Below are 12,603 nucleotides of genomic sequence, written 5' to 3' on the forward strand. Positions count from 1 at the left end.
ATGGTGTTGTTGGTTTGCCTACAATTCCTAGAAAACATAAGCAATGTGATGCTTGCATTCTAGGAAAGCATAGCAAACAGTCTTTTCATGATTCACATTCAAGAGCACATAGGAAGCTTGAACTCATTCATTCAGATTTATGTGGTCCAATGCCTGTTCCTTCTGCAAATGGAAATAAATATATCATGACATTTATTGATGATTACACCAGAATGTGTTGGGTTTATTTATTGAAGAACAAATCTGATGCTTTTCAAACATTCAAGAATTTTCATAAATGGATTGAAAATGATGCACAATCTCATATTGGGTCTATTCGCACTGATAATGGAAAAGAATATACATCAAATGAATTTGAACACTATCTTTGCCAACATGGGATTAAACATCAAACAACCGTGCCTTATAATCCTCAATAGAATGGTGTAGCTGAAAGAATGAACAGAACAATCTTGAATATGGTACGATCCATGCTTTTCTTCAAAAATGTAAAGATAATGTTTTGGGCTGATGTTGTTCTATGTGCTGCATATATAAAGAATAGATGTCCATCTAGTGCTATAAGAAACAAGACTCCTTATGAATTGTGGTATGGACATGTTCCTTCGGTAAAACATCTCAGGATTTTTGGTTCCACCTTTTATGCTTTAATACCAAAGGTACATAGAAACAAACTTGGTGCTAGAAGTCGTAAGTGTATCTTCCTGGGGTATTCAAACACCTCTAAAGCATACCGTCTCTATGATGAAGTAAATAAAAAGTTTGTTGTATCTAGAGATGTCATTTTTCTTGAATCATCCAAATCTGACAGTGTTGTTGAGCGGCAACTTGATCGCTTGGATAGATTCACAAAACCGAAATCATTTCAAGAGTTTGATAATCAGAGTCCACATCTTGAAGGGGGGATTCCTATACTAGATCAACATGTGGAATCTTCTTCTGAAGAACAATCTCCCCTGCATGACACTCCAACAACGGATGATGCTTTAAGTGATGTAATTGATAGAATTGGGAGACTCAATCTTGATTCAGACCCAACTCAATGAACAGAGCAACCTGGACCATCTCAGAAAGGTCCCCCAAAGTGGCTGACAAAGACACTTGAAAGTGTTCATCCTGATGAAATCGGAAAAACAGGAACCAGAAATACAAACCGACAAGATGGAGGTGATGTAGATAACTCTAATTCACCTGTTGATATGGATGTTACTTATGATTGTGAATTGAACTTGTCTACAGATTTTGAACCAACTTCCTTCAAAGAAGTTGCTTCTCATGATGAATGGAAAGAAGCGATGCAGAAGGAATATGATGCCCTCATAAAGAATGGCACTTGGAAGCTGGTTGATCCTCCATTTGGAACCAAACCAATTGGCTGTAAGTGGGTCTACAAGAACAAGTACAAAGCTGATGGCTCACTTGACAAGCACAAAGCTAGGCTTGTGGCAAAAGGTTTTGCACAGAAGGAAGGGGTCGATTATGAGGAAACTTTTGCCCCCACAGCAAAATGGGCCACCATCCAGACACTCTTTGCACTAGCTGCTCAGAACGGTTGGAAAGTCCATCAAATGGATGTAAAAACTGCATTCTTGAATGGAGATCTAAAAGAGAATGTTTTTATATCCCAGCCTAAAGGATTTGTTTTGAAAGGACATGAACACAAAGTATGCAAACTTGTGAAGTCCTTGTATGGCCTCAAACAAGCACCACGAGCCTGGTATGAAAAACTAACTGAGCATCTTCTGAAACTCAACTTCAAACATTTTGATCTTGATGATGCAACTTTATTTGTTAAGAAAGTTGGCAAAACAGTTGTATATCTTGTGGTATATGTAGATGATCTTTTGATGACAGGGAACAATGAAAGCTATATTGCATCCATAAAGAAAGAATTAGGAAAAAGTTTTGAAATGACTGATTTGGGCTATGTTCATTACTATCTTGGCATTGAAGTAACCCAACATCCAAAATCCATATTTCTTTCTCAAAAGAAATACATTGGAGATTTGTTAAACAGATTTGGCATGACAGAGTGCAATCCTCTTTCTACTCCAATGGAACAAAACTTGAAGCTCACATCTATTGAAGGAAAGGAATTTGAGGATGCAACAAAGTATAGACAGCTTGTAGGAAGTCTCATCTACCTCACTACTACCAGACCAGACATTTCATTTGCTATTGGAATCCTCTCCAGGTTTATGCAAAAGCCTTGTGAGGGACATTGGTCTGTTGCAAAAAGAGTTCTAAGGTACTTGAAGGGAACTCAAGACCTTGGAATCAAGTATACATAGGTGAACGACTTCAACTTGATTGGATACTCTGATTCAGACTTCGATGGAGACAAAGAAACTGGGGTATCTACTTCAGGATATGCTATGAGTCTTGGATCAGGAGCTGTCTCCTGGAGATCACGCAAACAATCAGTACCAGCAGATTCCACAACAGAAGCAGAATACGTGGCAGCAGCTGAAGCAACGAAAGAAATTGCGTGGCTCAGGAAAATTCTTGAAGATTTGCAGGTAAAACAAATACAATCAACTCCACTCATGATTGATAACACCTCTGCAATAAAGTTGGCCAAGAACCCAAAGTTCCATGATCGTACTAAGCACATCAATACTAAATATCATCTGATCCGACATCATGTTGAGGCCAAAAAAATCCATCTCCGTCATTGTTCCACAAACGAGCAAATTGCAGACATCTTCACCAAAGCACTTGGAAGAGAAAAGCTTGAAAGATTCAGAACGATGCTTGGACTCACCAACATCCCTTCAGATTAAGGGGGGGAATGTTGACACCTAATCCTCAACGGATGGGTGAACTGGAACGTGAACAGTCATCAAGAAGATGAACTGTTCCGTCTCCTTTTTGTATATAAACAATAGTTCTCTAATGAAATATCATATCAGTATTTCTTCTGCTTATTCTGGAGTTACCCTGGCCTGACAAAGAGAAGCAAGATCTGCAAACTCTTACTGTTGTTCAACTTCACAGAATCCTGGCTACTTTTGAAATGAGGAAAGGATGTCCCTCAGAAGTAAGAGAAGCCACATTAAAGCATCTGCAAAAGGAAAAGAAAAGGAATAACACAAGGAATCATAATATATATCAGAAGAAGATGAGGTGAATTTTGTAAAGAAACTTCAACTGGGCACCAAAAGGTTCAAAGGTAAGCTTCCCTTCAAATGTTTTTCTTGTGGTAGAGTTGGCCATTATGCTACTAAATGTCCTTATAAAGACAACCATGAAAAAGGGAAGGATAGTGCAAAAGGTAATAGGAGATTGTTTGACAATAGAATAAGTTATTTTTATACTCATGAAGATAATGATGGCCTGTCAAATAGCGAAGAAGGAGAATCTAACCAAGATCTTAAATTACTCATGGCTTTTGAGAAAAATACTAATGAGTCTAATGATAAATTTGTGGATGGTTTAGAGGAAAAATATTTCAAAATTTTTTTGGAAGAAAACAAAGTAGCCATAGATACATTGAAGCATCAACTCATAGAAAAGGACAAGAATAATGAGAAGTTAGAATGTGAAGTAGTAAGTCTAAGAAAGGAACTTGAGAAAATAAAAACTCTGAATCTTAGATTTGTTAAAGGATAGAAACCTTAGATGAAATTACCAAGGTACAATTATCTCCTCTTATGAAGATAGGTCTTGGATACACTGGAGAAACATCTCAAATAGAAAAGTCTTCAGTCACCACCGGAAGCTATCTAAATGCAGCAAAAACCAGTCAGCAAAGCTTCAATCCTCAGCAAAAGAATAAAGGCATTGCACAGGTAAATCATGTTCACTCTAGTCCAAGGATGAACAACAACAGAAGCATCATTCAAAAGGTAAACAACACTAGAAGATTCTATGATCACATAAATTTCTTCCTTAATGGACAATGTTTCTCATGTCATAATTTTGGTCATAAGGCCGCTCAATGTGTTGCATACAAAACCATCATGACTAGAGAAGCAAGAAAACAAAGGAATGAGATAGGAGTCAAGAAGAACACTTATAATAACTTCTCACCTCTTATAGATCAAAATGAATGCTCATTTTGCAATAAATTTGGACATGAAGAATTTGAATGCAGGAGCAAATTACAGCCAACATCTCAAAAAGATGCAAATATCAACAAATTCTTAGGTATGGAAAAGGAAGGAGTTATAGTCTGAAAGTTGTGGCATAGCATTGTTTGGAGAAGGAAAAGAAAATAAATGGTACATTGAGAGTGGATGCTCAAAACACATGACAATATGAACAACAATAGAAGCACTAGTCAAAAGGTAAACAACACCAGAGGATTCTATGGTCACAAAAAATTCTTCTTTAATGGAAAATGTTTCTCATGTCATAATTTTGGTCATAAGGTTGCTCAATGTGTTGCATACAAAACCATCATGACTAGAGAAGCAAGAAAACAAAGGAATGTGACAGGAGTCAATAAGAACACTTATAATAACCTCTCACCTCTTATAGATGAAATTGAATGGTCATTTTGCAATATCTTTGGACATGAATAATCTGAATGCAAGAGAAAATTACAGCCAACATCTCAAAAATAGAAAATATAAACAAATTCTAAGGTATGGAAAAGGAAAGAGTTACAGTCTAAAAGTTGTGGCATAGCATTGTTTGCAAAAGGATAAGAAAATAAATGGTACATTGATAGCAGATGCTCAAAACACATGATAGGTAATAAAGATAAACTTATTTCATGCAATTCTTTAGAGAAATAAAAGAATGTCACTTTTGGAAATGACTCACATGCTGTCATTAAGGGTAAAGGTTCTATTTTTTCTAAAATAAAAGGTTAAAGATGGTAATGTTATGTATGTTGATGGATTAAATCATGACTTGTTGAGTGTTAGCCAAATGTGTGACCAAGGAAATGAGGTGGTATTATGATCAAAAGAATGCATGGTTCGTGAACTTGACACAGGAAAGACCATAATAAAAGGAACAAGAACATCGAGCAATCTGTATATATTGAAAGGTGGCCAAGAACAATGTTACCTAGGCAAGGCAGAGGAAAACTAGTTATGGAACAGAAGGTTGGGACATCTAAGCTTCTCTCAAATAAGAAAATCAAGCAGGCTCAAATTTGTTCGTGATCTACCCAACATCACCCTACCAGAAAGTACCATATGTAAGTCATGTCAATTTGGTAAGAAAACCAGAGTTCAATTCAATGCCAAAGAAGGATCAACAAGTAAGCCTCTTGAACTTATATATACTGATTTTTGTAGACTAGTAAGGAAAAGTCACCTCGTGGAGAACAATACTATATTTTATCATTGATGACTTTTCTAGAATGTGCTCGATCAGTTTATTGAAACACAAAGATGAAGAATTTGATAAATTTAAATTCTTCAAAGCATTAGTTGAAAATGAATTAGATCTTAGCATCAAATGTCTCAGATCTGACTGATGAGGAGAATACATATCAAATGAATTCTTTGAATTTTGTGAACAACATGGCATAAAAAGACAATTTTCTGTAGCTAAAACTCCTCAACAAAATGGCGTGGTAGAAAGAATGAATAGAATTTTTCAAAAAATGGCTCATGCTATGCTTGATGAGTCTAGAACTCCTGACACCTTTTGGGGTGAAGTTGCACATACCGTAATAAATATTCTCAACAAGGCTCATGTTCATGTGAATAGTGATAAAACTTTGTATGAACTTTGGTATGGTAAGCCTCCCACTGTAAAGCATTTTAGAGTTTTTGAAAGAAAATGTTTCATAAAAAATAATGATGAAAAACTTGGTAATTTTGAAGCTAGATCAGATGAAGGAATACTTCTTAGTTACTCATCTAGAAGTAAAGGATACAAATGTTACAATAAGATACTTCAGAAAATTTTTGAATGCATTGATGTTGTGATTGATGAAGCATGCACATATCCCAGAAAGGTAACATCAGTAAAAGAGGATGATGATGATGAATGTTTTCCCACATTAAATCACAATGATATAGAAGAAGAAACTAATGAAGCAGCATAATAAGACACATCAGACAAGGAAAAGGCTCCATCCAGGTATGTTCAAAAGAATCATCTAGAAACTCAAATTCTAGGAGAACATGAATCTAGGGTACATACAAGAAGAACCCTTGTAGGATCTCCTAGTTATCTATCTTTACTATCCACCATTGAACCACAAAATGTAAATCAAGCTAGTAAAGATGAACATTGGGTTAAGACCATGAATGAAGAACTTGATCAAATTGAAAATAATGATACTTGGGAATTGGTTCTAAGGCCTCATGATAAAAATGTTAATGGGACAAAATGGATATTCAAAATAAGTTGAATGAAAATGGAGAGGTCATTAGGAACACTGCTAGACTTGTTTGTAAATGTTATGCTCAACAAGAAGGTATAGACTTTGAAGAAACATTTGCACCAGTATCCAGACTTGAAGCCATAAGAATGTTTCTTGCACTTTCAAGTTTTCAAAATTTCAAAGTTTATCAAATGGATGTAAAATCTGCTTTCCTTAATGGAGATCTAGAAGAAGAAGTATATATTGAACAACCAGAAGGATTCATTTCGAGGAATGATGAAAACCTTGTATGCAAACTCAAAAAGGATTTATATGGGCTAAAACAAGCTCCGCGAGCATGGTATTATTGTCTTGACAAATATCTTCAACAACAAGGTTTCACAAAAGGATCCACAAACAACAACTTGTACACAAAAATTGAGGATGATAAACTGCTAATTATTGTTGTTTATGTTGATGATATCATCTTTGGAAGTAATGAAGAATCTATGAGTCAAAAATTTTCTTCTGTTATGTAGCAAGAATTTGAAATGTCTTTAGTTGGGGAACTAACCTATTTTCTTGGTCTACAAGTGCAACAAGAAAAAGATGGCATCTTTCTCCCACCACGGGGGCTTCACTGGGGGAGCAATACCATACCACGTGGGTTCATATTGGGGGATATTTATTGAGGAAAAAATGACATAATATATTGAGTGATATATAGGGGGTAGAGGGTTTTTATATTAGCAGGTATAAAAAATGGAGCCCAAAGTTAATGAAAAAATATAAAGGGGTATAAAAAATGTTAATGAAAAAATGGATACCTCCAATATATAGTGAAAGTAGGGGTTTTTAAATTAGGAAGGTGTACTGGTTTCATATTGGTAGGGGGTTAAACAATGTGTTTTTTAGAGGTATTTTCCAATATGTAGTCAAATTAAGGGTATTGTTTAATATGCCACGAACGCACACGATATGTCTGAGGTTCATTAAGTGAAGCCCCCATGTCTCCCACAAAAAAAATATCTCAAGCAGATTCTAAAGAAGTATGGGATGGAAGATTATTTGTACTCCCATGATGATAGGATGTAGCCTTAGTTCTAACGATGATTCTCTCGCAGTAAACCAACCAGAGTACAGGTCTATGATTGGAAGTCTGCTTTATCTAATAGGTACCAGACCGGATATCACGCATGCAGTTGGGATTGTTGGACATTTCCAAGCCAATCCAAAGGAATCACATCTTCAGGTAGTAAAGAGAATATTCAAATATCTCCAAGGAACCCAATACTTTGGTCTATGGTATCCTAAAGATGCAGATCTTACCCTTCATGCATACACAAATGCAGATTGGGCTGGAAATGTTGATGACTGGAAAAGCACTAGTGGAGGTGAATTTTACATGGGGCCCTAATTGGTATCTTGGTTCAGCAAGAAACAAAGTTCCATTGCCTTATCTACAACAGAAGAAAAATATGTGGTTGTTGCATCTTGTTGCACACAACTTCTCTAGATGATGCAAACATTACAAGATATACAAATCAAATGTTCTCCACCCATCTCCATCCTATGTGATAATACAAGTGCTATTAGTATTTCAAAAAATCTTGTTATGCACTCCAAGACCAAGCATATTCCAATTAAGTATCACTTTCTACGAGAACAAGTGCTTGAGAAAAAGGTTAAATTGGAGTATGTTCCCTCCAAAGAAAAAGTTGCTGATATATTTACTAAACCTCTTCCTAGAGAAGCATTTGAATATCTCAGACATAAACTGGGAATTATATCTACCTCATTTTTCTTTTAATCTAGTCTTCTTAGTCTACAAGTGAAAATTCAAAAGGTTGGTTTCTGTACGCGAGTTTCATGAAGTATAGTCGCGTATATACGTGAGTTTCTTTATAGACAGTCGCATATGTTTTTCTCTGATAGAAAAATAGTGGGACAGACTCAAGATCAACCTCTGACATGCTACTGACAACTATGATTTGATTTTTCTTGGTCTGGTGTTGATGGGTACAATCTGTTGATATGGTATTGAGTTATGTTTTTCTCATTGATATTTATCTTATTGATGAAGATGCTTTGATGAATGAGTTTTTGACAATGAACATGTAGCACAGGTTCAGGGGGAGCATTAGCCTTGTAGAATATAATGCATTGTTGGCATTATGGTTGTTGAATTATGCTACTATTAAGATCTTTTGGTCTCAATTATTAATGTCATATCTGTCATTTGATGTAAAGGTCATGTGGAGACCTATGATGTAATAATTGTCATATTCAGTCATGTATGGACTTTTGAGGTCATGTCAAATATGTAATCCCACTTGGTTGGGTGGTAATGTAAAAAATGTAATCCCACTTGGTTTGGTGGTTGAGTCAAATATGTATCCCCACTTGGTTAGGTGATTGATGTAAGTATGAGTCCTTGGTGATAGGAAGGTCATACTCAGTTGAGTTATAGAGTCATGTTCTTCATTTGAAAAGCTTTCTAAAGATTTAGCATGTGCTCAGGGGGAGCATGGACAGTATAGAGAAAATCAGATCCAAAGGGGAAGCTTTGGTCCACCCTTTGCCCTTGATGTCAAAGGGGGAGAGTATCTTGGTGTTTGAATAATGGTTATTTGATGTATCTAACAAGTTTCTAAAAGTTGAGGTGATCAACACCAACATGGTTGTCATCAAGTCCATAAGGGGAGATTGTTGGAATTACGATGCATGTGTTGTCCTTGATGGAAACTCACTTGTAACAGAATAATTATATGGTAAATAGATGAATCCACATGTCAATTCAAAGGTGACAGAGTGATGGAATAGAATAACAGAATGATGGGACAAAGGTTTACAAATCTATATGTGGGTTTAAAGGTTTAAAGGTTTAAAGGTTTAATGATGGGACGAGAATTTTGATAAAGGTGAATATTTGAAGATCTATACGTGGGTTTGTCAAGGCCAAGTCGTGTATACATGCAGGTACAAAGAATAAAAATCGTGTACATGTTGGCACACTAATTTAAGAATACCAAGGGTCCTTACCATGGTATTAGCCCACAATATTGAGTGTAGTAATGGTTACTTGATCCCGTCCAAGATTACCATCGGAACTAGTGTAGTTTTGACCCATGGTATTGGCTAAGGCTCTAACTATATAAGGAGGTGAAGATCAAAGTGCTAAGTGTGCATGTGAAAGGGTTTTTGATGAATACTTCAATCTGAATTATATTTGCATTGTAAGGGCCATAGTTGACACACATATCTGAAATAATTATGCACCGATGAACACAATGATGGATCAAGATCATGAGACCTGAGATGAATTTCCATTGTATGATCTACTCATGGATTGACTAGATTAAAGTATTGACACATGTTTTTATCTCTAAATATTATGATCTGGGTCTTTCTGAAGTTTTGAAGAGCTACGCAATTTTTGGTCAAAATTTGCAAATCTATACGCAGGTTGGTCTCGATGAAGTAGTGTATACACACGGGTTCGCTTATTCAAAGTCACGTACATAAAGGAAGGGTTTTTGTTCATAAATGACTAATCAGCCTTATTAGTGCTACTGTATCTCAATTATATCTCAATGATGTCCTCATGTCAATCTGGGTTGAGTCATAATGCCTGAAGTAGAACTGATTGAATGATGAAGTTGAATTTGGTTGCATCTTGATTGATTGAAAATATTATTGATACCACTAACTATATGAGGGTTCTGTAAGCTAATAGAATATTACAGAATAAATTTGGTCAACTCTGTGTCTGATTCAAAATTACAAGTTTTCAGTATATTAAGATCTGTACGTAGGTTTCTCTAAAGAAAAGCGTGTATACACATGGGTTGCCTTAAGTGAAGTAGCATATACATGTTGACATATGAATGATCAGGGTTGTAGTTAATTATGTGTGTTGATGCAGTACTCTGAGTTCAGTTCTGTGTTTTGGTTACAGTGATCTCACTATTCTGTTTGAATTAAGTTGGTGTTTTCTTCAGTTGATCTACAAGTTGTGATGTATTAAAGCAGGTATATCTAGTGTGAAAATTTATGAAACATGGTCCACAGATGTTGCTGAGGGTTGGAGCCTTCAGTGGGGAAGTTGAAGCTTCCTACCAGTAGTAGTTGGTAATCAAATAAGGGGGTTGGAGCTCCCTTCCAGTAGGAGTTGGAGAATGATTGAAGGTTGTAGCCTTCAACAAGTGGGTACCTATCTACTGGCATGAGTCTACACCAGTACAAGAATGTAAGAAGTTTTTTATATTAATAAGTTTGAATATTGAGACGATAGCAACGATGGTTTTCTCCCACATTGGGTTTCCACCTTAAATCCTGGTGTTCATGTGTGTTTCTTATGTGTGATACTTTATGATGCTCTTACTGCACCTGCTTACAGCTGATCAAATGCCTGATAAATCTCTTACATTCTAGTTTAAGTTTAACATATAAATGATTAGTTGTTTTACAAGTTTACTAAGCATATGCTAGTTTCTTTTACAACAATCATGTTCATACGCGAGTTGGGTTCAGTAAAGTGCATACATATTTTAGAAAAGAAAATTATTATTGTGAGTTTTTAAAAATATTGATTCACCCCCCCTCTCAGTATTTTTCCCAAGAAAAGTAAGGGAAGCATACAACCACTTAAGCCTTGATGTTGGAAGTCTCCTTTGGATGAGCTTTCAAGTCCTAGCCAAGACCTTCAAGCACTCCTTTCTCCTTAGCAAAATGTGCAACATTTAGGCATAGTTTCAGCGTAGGAGGGAAACCAAGCAATAGCCAACCAACAACTAATGATAGGGGTTTGATTTATAGGGAAGGAGAGGGAGTTGAGGATCCATAAAAGGAGGGAGAGGTTCCCATTTAAAGAGGAAGATCCATGAAAGTAGGATCAAGAACCAAGAATGGGAGGTCTCGCTCTAATCCTCATTCAACTGCAACCAACTCGTCGTTCTCAAGACTTCTAGTAGGAGAAGCTTCTCCTCCATTTTATGAAAACCGCCTGAAGAGGGGCAATGCGGATATTCATATCAAAAGGCGTGCTGCCAACGCTAGTCACTAATTAGACAAAAGGTTACCATCACAGTTTGTCTGCTAAAAGTAGCGTTGGACTTGCAAAACAAGGTTTTGGACAGGCTCTTCAGAATTTCTTCAAGGCAAGTCTTCTTCTTCCTTCAGGGATGCTTCTGAACATGTTTCATGGCGAATACATTGTTTTTTTACATATTTTGTCACTTTGCGACACTTGCGACATTAATGACACAAAGCGTGACACTTAGGATATGAGATTGGGAGTGCGACAAAATATTGTATAACAGTAAGAGGTAGAGAATGGAAAAGGTGGACTTTCTTTCTAAGGGGGCTAATACCCTCAACTAGGAAGCTGATGAACATTTTTGGGTGTTTGATTAGTCACTGTTAAAGTGAATTTTGGTGATCTATCATTGATCATGCACTTGTCAGCGTTTAGATATAGAACAATACAAAGGAGAGCTTTCATCTCCATTGTCAACGAATTTTGCACAGAAAGCACCGACATTTCCATTGTCGGCGCATTCTGAAAGACGCCATTTGGAAATGGCGCTGATAGTCAGACTGTCAGCAAACCTACCAGTTCGGGCAGCTAAAGGACTGGCAACGACGTTATCAACGTATTGTAGCAGGGATGACCGAGAAGATAACAAAAAAATAGAAACCCATTTTTGGAGGATGACAAGGTTGATCTACATTGAGGGGAACACACTCATGATACACTTTCTCAGCCCCATTTTCAGCATAATATTCAGCAAGTTATTTTGATTTTTGATATGTTTAAAAAGATATTTTAATATGCATGTACCTAAGATATTTATACTTCTACTTTTGGATTTTACTGTAATTATTTTTGAGCTACAAAGATGTTTCAGTTATTGTAATGCTTATATAAGAAAAAGACTGTATAAGAAAAGGGTTTGTGTTTATTTGAGATATAACATCTTTGTGTATTTTTTAGCAGATCAATAATGAAAACAATTTTCATGAGAATTTACATAAATTCTTGTGTTGTAGTTCGCTGTCTGTCTTTTGCTTTGTTTTATATTTCCTCATATCTGAAAAATTGAGTGTATGAGATTGAGATTCATATTTTATGCTCTTGTTTCTTTATTTCTCAAGCATTAATAATTGTTGTTCACTTATTCCTTACATAATTTTCCTTCGTCTTCCTATAAATCACTTAAGTGTCAAAGGAATTAATTCTACCCTGCTTTTGTGTTTTTCTCATTGAAACTGTGTTTGTATAAGACCTAATTGGGTTAGACTCCATGCCCAATGGTAGAAATTTCACATAT

Source organism: Pinus tabuliformis, chromosome 9 (genome assembly GCF_031772625.1).
Source record: "Pinus tabuliformis cultivar Carrire ecotype Pingquan chromosome 9, CPIR1, whole genome shotgun sequence".
In the NCBI taxonomy this organism is placed as follows: domain Eukaryota; kingdom Viridiplantae; phylum Streptophyta; class Pinopsida; order Pinales; family Pinaceae; genus Pinus; species Pinus tabuliformis.